We start from the raw sequence: 12,048 nt of genomic DNA, 5'->3' as shown, positions 1-12,048 counted from the left end.
AAGATTTTAAAGTATCCATTTTAATCCTTAAGACTGGTTTTTGGAAGGAGGCTTTAAGCATGTGGAGGGTGTTGGAACCATCTGAAAAACTTAAAATGCCAATGTTAAAATCCAACAGAGCGAAGAACAAAATAAAACACCCTTTTTATGATCCTGTAAACCCTTAATTCAGGTTAGAGCCAGGGCGACTGGATGGAGTGAACATTTACTGGCCCTTCCTGATACCACACGGGATTTGCAGCAGATATTTTATCTTTGCGCTCTAAGAGAGAAACATTTGCTGCTACCTAGGATTGAACTCTCAACATTCTGAATAGGAAGTGAGCCAAACTGTTTGATGCCACTCCCACCAGACTCTGGACTCTCCAAGTCTGGTGCCTCATGACAACAACCTTGCTGTAAGTGTACAAGAGAGAGAGGGGGCAAAAGCTAATAAGAGCATGAAGTTATGTGCTTGTCATCGTGTGATTTAGAAGGTTTGATTGTCATATTTTCAGGAATATAATAGTCCCAAAAGTGAGAACTATAGAATCTCCTTTGGGGAGAGATGGGCAGCTGGGTAAATTTGATTAATAAATGAATAAATAAAATATGTGTAGGCAATCTCAGCCGGGCATTTATTTCAAGTTCTGTGCTGTGCAAGTAATCCTTGACTTATGACTGATTGCTTAGCAACTGTTTGAAATTATGACAGACTCCCCCAAAGGGACTTATGAACGGGTTCCAAAGTTCTGGCATTGTCCTCCCAGACATGTGATCACATTAAAAGGCCCACATATACGGCCATTTACTTCTGTTTTCTAGCAATGTATTCCTATAGAAGGGTTGCCGGAAATGGGCCAAAAAGGCCAGAAACAGGCAAAAAATCTTGCAAATTATTGTCATGTGACTGTACAACACTGCAACTACTGTACAAGTGAGCCGGTTGCCAAACGCCCCAAATGGAACTCTGGAACCAGGTCATAAGAAGCTTTTGGGGGTTGGTCCTTTGTAACTTCAAACAGTTGCTAAGAGATCAATCATTGAGGACTACCTGTACACCAAACTGTCACTCAGTTTGCAATACAGTTGCAAACAGTTGCAAAGGGGAAATTTCCTTTTCTCCCATTTCCAGTTTTCTCTGTCTCACTTTGTAGAACTTAGTATCTCATTCTGAAACCATCTCTCCTGCCCTTCTCTGAATGTTCACGTATGATACTTATGTTCTGTCCTATGTCTGCATTAAACTGATATCTCTTAAAAAAATACAATAGTGGTACCTTGGTACTCATTGTTAATTGATTCCATGAATACTAAAAATGATAGATACCAAACAATTTTTTCCCATAAGGAATAATGTAGTGAGTCACAAGGCAACTGACACTGACAAGTTCTAGCTTGTGCGTTGAGTATCAAACAAATGAAGAGTACCGGGACAAACTGTTCATGTCAAAATGCATTAAGTACCAAATTTGATGAGTTTCAAAGCAGTTGAGTACCAAGGTACCAATGTATTTGAATTTAAATATCTGGTTCTGGTGTTTTCTTCTAAGTCAGAGGTCCCCAGCCTTTTGGGCACCAGGGAGAGGTTTTTCTGCAGACTGGAGGGGGTGTGGTTTCATATACTGCCTGTATCCCATGGATGGGGCCTTGCTTGTTTATGTGGCCCAGTTGCTGGCATGCTGCGGACCGGTGCCGGTCCACAGACCAGGGGTTGGGGACCCGTTTTAAGTTATCTTTCTTTCTAAATGACATTTATTCTAAATTTGTCCTAAAACAGTAGGCGTAGCCTACATTTGGAAGAATCTGTTTTTCCTTGCTCTGTGGAAGAATTCAGATTAAAGCATCCCAGACAGATGACTGTCTAGTATCTTCAAACATACCTAAAAAGGAAACATGATTAATTAGTTCCACTACTGAACTTATTGTTAAGAGTTTTTTTCCCCCCTGACATCCAGCTGGAAAGTCCCTTGCTATTGCTTAAATGCATTCTTCCATGTCTGGCACTCAGACTAGAGAAAAGAGGCCTTGCTGTTCTGTGTGGATATCCTTTCAGGTGTTTGAAGATAACTAGAAGTTTATCTTAAGATGAGAATCCCAGCCCTTATCTTAGCACAGTGTTTTTCAAACTTGCAACTTTCAAGATGTATGGACTTCCGGAATTCCCCAACCAGCATTACATTCTGTATTTCTGACTGTTACTTTATGATGGGGAAAATATATGATGCCCAGCTCAACTAAGCTTCAGTGGACTACATTGACTGAATCCAGGCAGCTGTGTTAATTCAGAAAATCATAGCTCTGTAAACCATAAGCCTTACCATCTTGCTAAGTTGGTTTGCAAACCCACCCCCCCTGACTGTACTGCAATACCAAAAGGCCTTCTGGAGTTCTGTAGGCATTCACTATCCTCCCCCTTTGATGAGGTAGATGAAATTTCCAGTCCACATTCTGCATATACTCATCACTGGTGCCCCCTTTAGAGTGCTGATGCTATTGCATCCCAAAAGGCACCCTTCTTGATCTTTTCTCATCTTTCCCCCTCCTTTGAAAATTTCATCCCTGGCTGTTAAAGCACAAAGCACTTGCGCTTTGCACAGGGGCTGCAATTATTTCCCACAATCCTAGAAGTGAAAGTGGAGCTTGTGGGGACTTTTGGAGTTTATTCTGAATATTTTTTGCAACTATCCAGAAAAACCCACTTCTGTCTTCAGCAGAAATTTAAAAATACCCGAACCAGCATATATAAGGACTATTTTTAATGGCATGATTACAACATACAGGTGTTCCTCAACTTACTGTTCATTAAGCAACCCTTCGGAATTACAACAGCACTGAAAAAAAGTGACTTACGATTGGTCCTCACACTTATGACTGTCAAGTGATCAAAATTTGGGTGCTTGATGATTGGCATGTATTTATGATAGTTGCAGCATCATGTGCACCATTTCTGATCTTCCCAATTGGCTTCTGATAAGCAAAGCCAATGTGGGAAGCAGGATTTGCTTAATGACCATGTGATTTGCTTAACTGCTGTGATCCACTTAACCTTGGCAAAAAAGATCATAAAATCGGGCAACAACTCACGTAACGACTGCCTTGGTTAGCAACAGAAATTCTGGTCCCAATTGTCATAAATTGAGGACTACCTATGAGCAATGAAAATAGAAGAATTTTATGTGATGAATGTCTATTGGAGCTGAATGCATTAGGGACAATTAACTTGGCCTACCAACAATTACCAGTCCCCCACTTTAAAACCAAGACATTAAAAATACAGATTTTCAAAAATGGTTAAAATAGCAAAAGTAAAACTAAAAACAAAGTTAAAATTCATAATTCAATTAAAATCTGGCTCTTTGAAAAGCTACTGAAGAATTACATTTAAAAGCAAAATGGGATTCCAAATGGCTGCTAGGGGAACTAGTAGATAAAACTTGTCTGAGCATCACAGTAAGCTTTGAGGTTAGTATGGAAAGAGACATTTTTTCAGCTAAGCCTGGACAGAAGCTAGATAGGATTTTAAGGAGAAAAATCAGCACCTTGAATTTTGCTTGGAAATGAACTGATAACAATGTAATGTTTTATTCTCATAAATGTATTTGCTGCCTCAGTCACGGACTATAGGAAACAAACCACAATGGGAATAAAACTATATACCATTCGGTCATAAAAACTATGTAAAATCAGTTAGATTGAAACTCTACCACAAGATCTTAGTACAGTACGGAGTTTTGCACAAATTGGTATTTCTAGACTAGTCACTCAATGTTATCAATGCATGCTCTGCAGTTTTAAAGATGTACTTTTTGCAGTTAGCATCTCAACCAAAGCTAATAATATGCACTCCTGGTTATTACCTTAATCTGGATAGTAGAAGAGAAGCACCCCAAAACTGTGTATCTGTTTCTTCTGGGAGGTTCTAATCTTATTGTGACTGGTAGATCTACTGTTTGTCTGGAATTAGATCCCCTCACAGTGAGCACCACTGCCTTGTCAGCATTCAATCTCAGTTTATCATTCTTCATCTAGGGCCAGGCTATTACTGACTGCAGGCAGAGATTCAGGAGAGTCCCACCATTTCTTTTTTTTTTTTTTTTACAAATTTTATTTATAATACAATTAAAAACAAACAAACATTGGATTTGACGTGGCATTCCAGTATATACATTCTTATCAGATTATTCCACTTTTTACAATCAATACTTCATCTCTACATATACATCTAAGTTTTATATATAATACTTGTTCTAAAATAACATATATTTCTATCTTAACATTCGTCTTTAATCCCTACTGTCCTCTTCAAATTCCTCCAGCGGTAAAATTTATCCCAGGTTTCATAATAAACTGATCCACATTTATCTTTTAATATCATTGTGAGCCTGTCCATTTCCGCACATGCTAATATTTTATGTATTAACTCTTCCTCTGTGGGAATTTCCTTGCTCTTCCATTTTTGCGCTAAAGCAAGCCTAGCTGCAGTCAGGATGTGTAGCAGCAGGTAGATTGTTCCCTTATCGTATTTTTCTGTCGTTATTCCCAACAAGAAGAGTTCAGGTTTTAACTCTAAGTCCAGTGTTAATATATCCCTCAACCAGTTTCGTGTCCTGTTCCAATACTCACGGATCTCTGGGCATTCCCACCACATATGGTAGTATGAACCTAATGCTGTTTTACATTTCCAGCATAGGGGTGAAACGTTTGAACCCATTTTGGCTAACCTTATGGGTGGGAAATGCCATCTATAGAACATCTTGTAAAAATTTTCCTTATATGAGGTAGCTAAAGTGAGTTTCCTATTCCTTTCCCACAGTTCTTGCCAAATATGTAGGTCAATACTAAAACCAAAATCCCTACTCCAAATTAACATGGTCTCCTTAACCGGTTCTTCATACATTGTCTGATCTAAAAGAAAATGATATATTTTTTTAATCATTTTATCCTCGAGTCCCACTATTTCTTGAAGATGTCACAGAAAACTAGATCTGGGTGTCACCAGCATAGCGACAGCCCCTGGTTCCAAACCTCCCAATAGTCTCCTAGTAGTTTCAAGTAGATTTTGAAAAACAAAACCATTGCAAAAAAAAAAAGACCATTTATTCTTAAATAGAATAGAATAGAGCAGGAAGGAACCTTGGAATTCTTCTAGTCCATCCCCCTGCTCAAGCAGGAGAACCTATACCATCTCAGACAAGTAAAATTTACTTATTTATTTATTAAATTTGTTTGCTGCCCATCTTGTTGCAAGGTGATTAGGTGGCTTACAAACATTAAAAGCCAATAAAACCATGCAAAAATAAATATTCCTACATAACAATTACAAAGATGGAGAAGAGGGGAGCAGGATGAGCATGAGGGGAGGCAGGGGTCTTCTCTTAATCCATCAACCACCTCCCTTCTGGGTCCCAGACCAACTGGCAGAGACAGGTCTTCATGCCCTTATGGAAGCTCAGAAGGCTGGAAGCAGATGTTCTAAAGAGCAGGCTTCATAGCAGAAAAGGCTCTTCTGGATCCCACCAGCCAAAATTCCTTGACTGACAGGACCCGCAGCATGCTCTTCTGCTGGGACAGGTGGGATCGGCCTGTCCCATAGGGGTGAGATGGTTCCTCAAGCAACCTGGATCCATGCCACGCAGGACTTTAAAGGTGATAATTAACACCTTCAATTGTACCTGGAAGCAAACAGGCAGCCACTGCAGCTCACGAACCAGTGGTGCAACATGGGCCGCTCTAGGGGCTCCAAGAACTGCCCAGACTATCACACTCTGCACCAGTTATGGCCTCCAAATGTTCTTCAAGGGTAGCCCCATAAAGAGTGCATTGCAACAGTCCAAATGTGAGATGACCAGAGCTTGGGTGACTGAGTGCAGGGACTCCTGGTCCAGGAAAGGGCACAATCTTGCTGTTCAAGGCAGTCTGAATCTTGTACACTAATTTGCTCTGAAGTTAATCTGGAGTGAATGATGATACTTTGCTTCTTCCAGGGTTGCTTGCCATTATGAAGCCCCCACTTTATCAACCATTTTATCCAATTCTGGGAGACTATAGGTTCTAGAGTGCCTCCTTGGGCATGAAGTCAGCTAGGTGACCTTGGTCCGGTCACTCTTGTCAGCCCTAAAAAGGAGGCTGTGGCAAACTACTTCTGAAAAACATTGCCAAGAAAACTGCAGGGACAGTCTTGGTAATCACCAAGAGTCAATACTGACTTGAAGGCAACCCCCCCCCCCACACACAATCCTTGAAAACTTAATTAAAACTCCTGCCTGAAATTCATGAATAATTGCAGCATTAAAATTATTCTCAACCCTTCACAAACATTATCAGGCTTCTCTCAGGATGAAGGCTACATCCTGTGTGAGATCACATGTTATGGGCAGCAGGAAGCAAACAAAATATTACCTTGAAAAGCTAGAGAATGGCTAATAATTGTCACAGGCAGCTAACAACCCCTTTACCAAAAGAAAGAAAATTAGGATTATTTGACAATATTCTTCATTTTGCCTCCTTCTCCTCCCCTTGTCAAAAATAAAGGCATTCTCTAAATTTGTACTTAATAAAGATAAATGTATCGTGATCCCTTGCTTCTTAAGAAGAATAAATAATAACAGTCAGCATCAGCAAGAGCATTTGGCAAGGACATGAGTATTTCAATAATTAAGTCACTATCCTTTTGCTCTGAGCATGTGTCCGATTGATATTGGAAAGGAAGCAATGAGAGTCTGCCTCACATGCAGTGGTTATCTCCTGTATGTCTTTTAGGACTGATAAAACTCTGTTAAACATTGATTATAGCAAATCATCCAGAGCTTTACTAAAAAAATCAATTCTGTAAGTGCAAGCAAACCAGGAATATATAATTGAACAAATTATCAGAACAGTAATACAGAATATAGTAATTATCAGCACATGTAGAAACTCAACTTTTTCCTCTTGCTAACAAAAATAACAATAATATTGGAATGTTCGCTACTGGAAACTGAGAGGAACGCAATACAAATTGATGGATTCACAGAGCATATACTGGGAGTAGGAGATAGATTACATTAGTAATCATGAAATTTGTAATCATACAGTGGTTGTGAAAATTATGAAGTGATTTCCTTCTATTTCTGTTGCCCAAATTTGAGATAATTTGCTAGAACAAATCAGAGAAGGAGTGTTATGATAGCCTAGGGCCTTCATTCCAACAGAAAAGCCATTCTGCAATTAAACTATAACCTGTAAATGAAAATGAGAAACTTCTGATTTCTACATATCATACTCACTGAAACCACAAGTTCACATTTCTTTTCTCATTAACAGAAGAGTGATGAAGCCTCCCATTACAGACCAAAAGTATATATATGGAAAATTCTGTTATATTGATTTCAAGGTGGGTTATATTAATTCCTGAAACCACAAGTGTTCTTGGATTATAACTATCACATCAGATTTCACTGATTACTTATACCAGGGGTAGGCAACCCAAAACACTCAAAGAGCCACTTGGACTCGTTTCCCACAGAAAAGAAAACCACTGGGAGCTGCAAAACTTTTTTGATATCTGAAATGAAGATAACACTGCATATATCCTTTTTTACCTTTAATATATGTGTGTGTGTGTGTGTGTGTGTGTTTGTGTGTATGTATGTATATATATGTGTTTGTGTGTATATATATAAAATAAAGGTAAAAGATATATGCAGTGTTATCTTCATTTTAGATAAGTTTCTTTCTCTTTCCTCTCCCTCTTTCCTTTTTTCTTTCCTCTCCCCCTTCTCCCTTTCCTTTTTCTTTCCTCTCCCCCTTCTTTCTCTTTCCTCTCCTTTTCCCTTTCCTCCCTTTCTTTCTTTCCTCTGCCCTTTTTTCTTTCCTCTCCCTTTCTCTCATTCTTTCCTTTTTCTTTCCTTTCTTTCCTCTCTTCTCTTTCCTCTTTCCTCAATCTTTTTTCTTTCCTTTTTCTTTTTCCTCTCCTCTTTCTCTTTCCTTTCTCTTTCCTTTCCTCAATCTTTTTTCTTTCCTCTCTCCCCTCTCTTTCCTCTCCCTTTCTCTTTCCCTCTTTCCTTTTTTCCCTCCCTCTTTCTCTCCCTTTCTCTTTCCTCTTTCTCTCTTTCCTCTCTCTTCCTCTTTCTCAAATTTCCTCTTTCTTTTCTCTTTCCTCTTTCTCTCTTTCCTCTAACTTTCTCTCTCTCCCTCTCCTCTCTCTTTCTCTGTCTTTCTTTCCTCTTTCTCTTTCCTCTTTCTCGGGCGGGGAGGGGGAGCAGGACGGGAGGCAGCAGCTCCGGTGGTGGCCACTGCTGCATCATCAGGGTTCCCCGCTGCCATCCCGGCCTGGCTGCTGCCCCCGCTGATTCTTCAGCCGAATGGGTGTGGAGGGGGGGAGGATAGGAGGCAGCGGCACGGCAGCATCATCGGGGTTCCTCGCCACCGCCCCGGCCCGGCTGCCACCCCCGTGTCCTCAGCTGAATGGGCGTGGAGGGGGAGCAGGATGGGAGGCAGCGGCGGCACAGCAACACTGTTGGGGTTCCTCACTGCTGCCAAGGCCCAGCCACCGCCCTGCCACATCCTCAGCTGAATGGGCGGGGAGGGGGAGCAGGACGTGAGGCAGTGGCTCCGGCAGCGGCAGCATGGCAGCATCGTCAGGGTTCCTCGCCGCTGCCCCCGGCCTGACTGCCGCCCCCGCTGGGACTCCGTGCTGCCCGGCCTCGTCCTCTGCCCATCGATGGAGCCATGGTGGAGGCAGTGCCCACCTGAACCGCCTGAGGAGCAGCAGGAGGAAGGAGAGGAGGAGGGCGAGGAAGCAGCCACCCCAGCCAGGACTCCATGCTGCCCAGCCTCATCCTCCGTCCATCAATGGAGCCATTGTGGGGGCTGGTGCTGCGCGACCCCTGCCAGCCCCTCTGCCAGCCCCTCTGCTCACCCCCCCCCAGGCACCCCTCTTGCTCCGGCGCCCACCTGAACTGCCTGGGGGGCAGCAGAAAGAAGGGGAGGAGGAAGAGGAGGGCAAGGAAGCCGCTGCCGGCACTGGGGCCCAGGAGGCGGCTCTCCTCTCCTACCTTTGCTGCATCTCCTTCTTCCTTCCTGGAAGCCTGGACTCCGGTGCGCCTTCCTGGCCAGCGGGTCCAATGGTCGGGCTGGCTGGGGATTGCAGGGGCTGGTTTCCCTTGGTTCAGCAGAGCCTCCAGCGGGCTGCTCCCAGCAGGGATCCCGGGGCTTCCCCGGGCGGCTCCAAGGCCACGAGGCCCTGGACGCGCTTCTCCCAGGGGGTGGGGCACCTGGGCGCAGGGCCAATCAGGAGCCCTGCAGGAGGTAAGTCCGCCTGAGAGAGAGAGAGAAGGGAAGCGAAAGTGTCTCTCTCTCTCTACAAATGGCGGAGGAGGCTCCGGAGCCGCAGGTGATGGCTCAAAGAACCGCATGCGGCTCCAGAGTCGTGGGTTGCCAACCCGTGACTTATACTATTTCTAAGCACATCTTAATTTTAATGTAAACCTTCAGGTAATCCTTGAGTTATGACCATAATAGAGCCTGAGTAGTTTGCAATGGCCGTAAAGAGAGTCAGTCATGTAACTGATACAATTTTACCACCTTTTTGCAGTGGTGATAAAGTGACTGCCATGTCATAAAGTGACTGCAGCACCCGTAAAGGAAATCCAGGGTTTGATATGTGCTAGTTTTGCTGAAAAATGGAAATTAATGTGTTTTGGGCAAAATCATTGTAAAATGCAGTAACATGACCGTGGGATATTGCAAATGGCCATAACTATGGCCCAGTTGCTGAGGGCCCTAAGTGCATTCATGTAAGTGGGGAGGGAGAGTGACTGTTCGAACTTCAAATCTGCATGATAAGTATCCCCTTGTAGGACCACTGGAACTAAGTGACATAAATTGAGGATTACCTATACAACACTTGTGACAAAGGGCAGAAAGTGCTTACAGGAGGCAGAAGAATGGGCCAAGAACAGAATTGTGGAAAAATGGTTTTTCAGTTTGCAAACTGAAAATCACTTCCGATTGGCAGGACAGAGATAGGAGGAACATAGAGATCTCTAGGAGAAAATGTTTGGTTTGCGGTCTAAAGAATTTGCTAAAAGTTGCCAAAGATTTATGATATAAGCAGCTGCTATATGAATCTCAAGAAGGAAACCACCTAAAACCAAAGGAGACTTTCAAAACCTTGTGTGTCCTGTCATAGCTCCAACTTCTAAAGCAGAGTTTTTCAAATTTCCACTAAGATGTGAAGTCCTTCAACTCTCACAATTCCCCAGTCAGCACATCTTGAGTTGCCAAGTTTAAAAAACATAGTTCTAAAGAAATCCACCTTATAGTATTTTCAAGGAAGGTCCTCTGAATGTGTCTTGTGACAGTTTCAGCAGAAATATAACTGATATCTTTAAAAACAAATTGCTACACTTCAGGTTTCTTCAGAAGCATCTCCAACTCTGTCCTTTTGTACTTGAGTTGTAGTGTTAGATGGCAGTACATAAGGGATGGGGTTTGCATTGTAATGGTGCAACCCACATTTTGTCATTTGTTCCCCTCTTCTCCATAGGTATCCACGAACCTCATGCTCATCGTCGGTTGTTTAATATCCTTCTATGAACCAGGAGTCTCTCCTCAGAGTATGGTCAAAAAAATCAGGATGATGCCAATATGGTGTGATTTTTTTCATATGTATTGCACATCCAATACACACAAAAAGCAGGCAGAGTCTTGATTGCATTGTACCATCTGCCATCTTCTTTTTGTTTTTAACTCACACTGGCAAAAAAGGAGACTTAAGATCTGCAAAACAAAGTTGTGATTTAACACACAAAGGCAATAGATGATAACCTATTATTATCACAATAGTCAGAACTGCTATCAGGATCATTGGAAATGGACTCTACAAAACTCCCAATGGGTAAATGTCTAGTTATTCACATCCACACAATAAGCTCACATCTGGTCTTTGATACTGTTGGGGGTGTAAATCCATTGTCTCTGACTTTTCTGCACCTCGTGATGTACTAACCACCAGGAGGCAGTAGGGTGTAGTTAGAGAGTTAAGGATTGACTCCTTCCCCTTCTTTCTCAATCAGGTTGCTAAACTGAGGTTCTGCCTTTCTCCTCTTGTGTTAGTGTAGAGCAGATGCTCTTGGATTCTCCTGTTGGAATGCAGGCACTAGGCCTCTAACTATACATAAATCTTTGTTTTACAATAGTTATAAAACCTGCTTCAGTACTGATCTGATTAGGATCTACTCTCAGGACACTCACAAAAAAATGCAATGTTTCAACCTCCAACCTAACATACACAACATGAAAGCACATGGCTCAGTTGGGATTATGTTATAGCTGGGAAGAAATCTTTTTGTATTGGATCTTCCAAAAAAGGTGCTAAAGCTAGGCCAGGTGAGGGGTTTTACCTCCTGGATTGTCCCAACACTGTCTTCACTCCTGATCAGTTTGCAAATAAGAGTTGTTATCATTATCGTTCTAGCCCGACTTTGAAAAAAATCTAGAGCTCGGAAGCCAGCTCTGACCTATTAAAATGCGTTGGGTGGGCAAGCAACTGGACTTACACCAGGCCATTCTATCTTTCCTGGAGCTGCTATTTTTGTGCGCAAGCTGCATCCTGCTTATTCGTCTCACTGTGCAATGGACAAAGAGCGGGCTCTCCTTCCGTAGGATATTGTACTACAGTACATCACCGCAACACGCTACCTCCCTCCCACACACCCTTTGTCCCCGACCTGATGCAACTCCCAGGGTGTATGTGCACCCACGCGGAGACGGGAGCGCGCGCCCACACGCACTCTGTCTCTCTCACACATCATATACACACATACAAAACGCTCGGCCAATCCCTGCCCAGCCTTCGCAGCCAATGAGGCAGAGGGAAATGCAGCGGGCTGCCAAATCCGGGGTCTGTTGCTAAGGCCAAAGCAAAATGAGCGGGCGGCTCTTCCCCAACCGGGCGGGGGAGGTAAGCGTTTTCTGCAGGCGCCGCGTTGCGCCTGCCCGCTCTTTGCAAGCCCGGCGGGGCCGGGGTAGAGTCGAGATGTGCAATCCGCTTCATTTAAGTACTATAAACCCCGGCTTGTGCTG

The sequence above is a fragment of the Crotalus tigris genome, unplaced genomic scaffold, assembly GCF_016545835.1.
Source record: "Crotalus tigris isolate CLP2741 ecotype Arizona unplaced genomic scaffold, ASM1654583v1 scf7180000017632.1879674, whole genome shotgun sequence".
NCBI classification, from domain to species: Eukaryota; Metazoa; Chordata; class Lepidosauria; order Squamata; family Viperidae; genus Crotalus; species Crotalus tigris.
The sequence above is the reverse complement of the archived record's forward strand: the minus strand, read 5'-3'. Positions refer to the sequence as shown.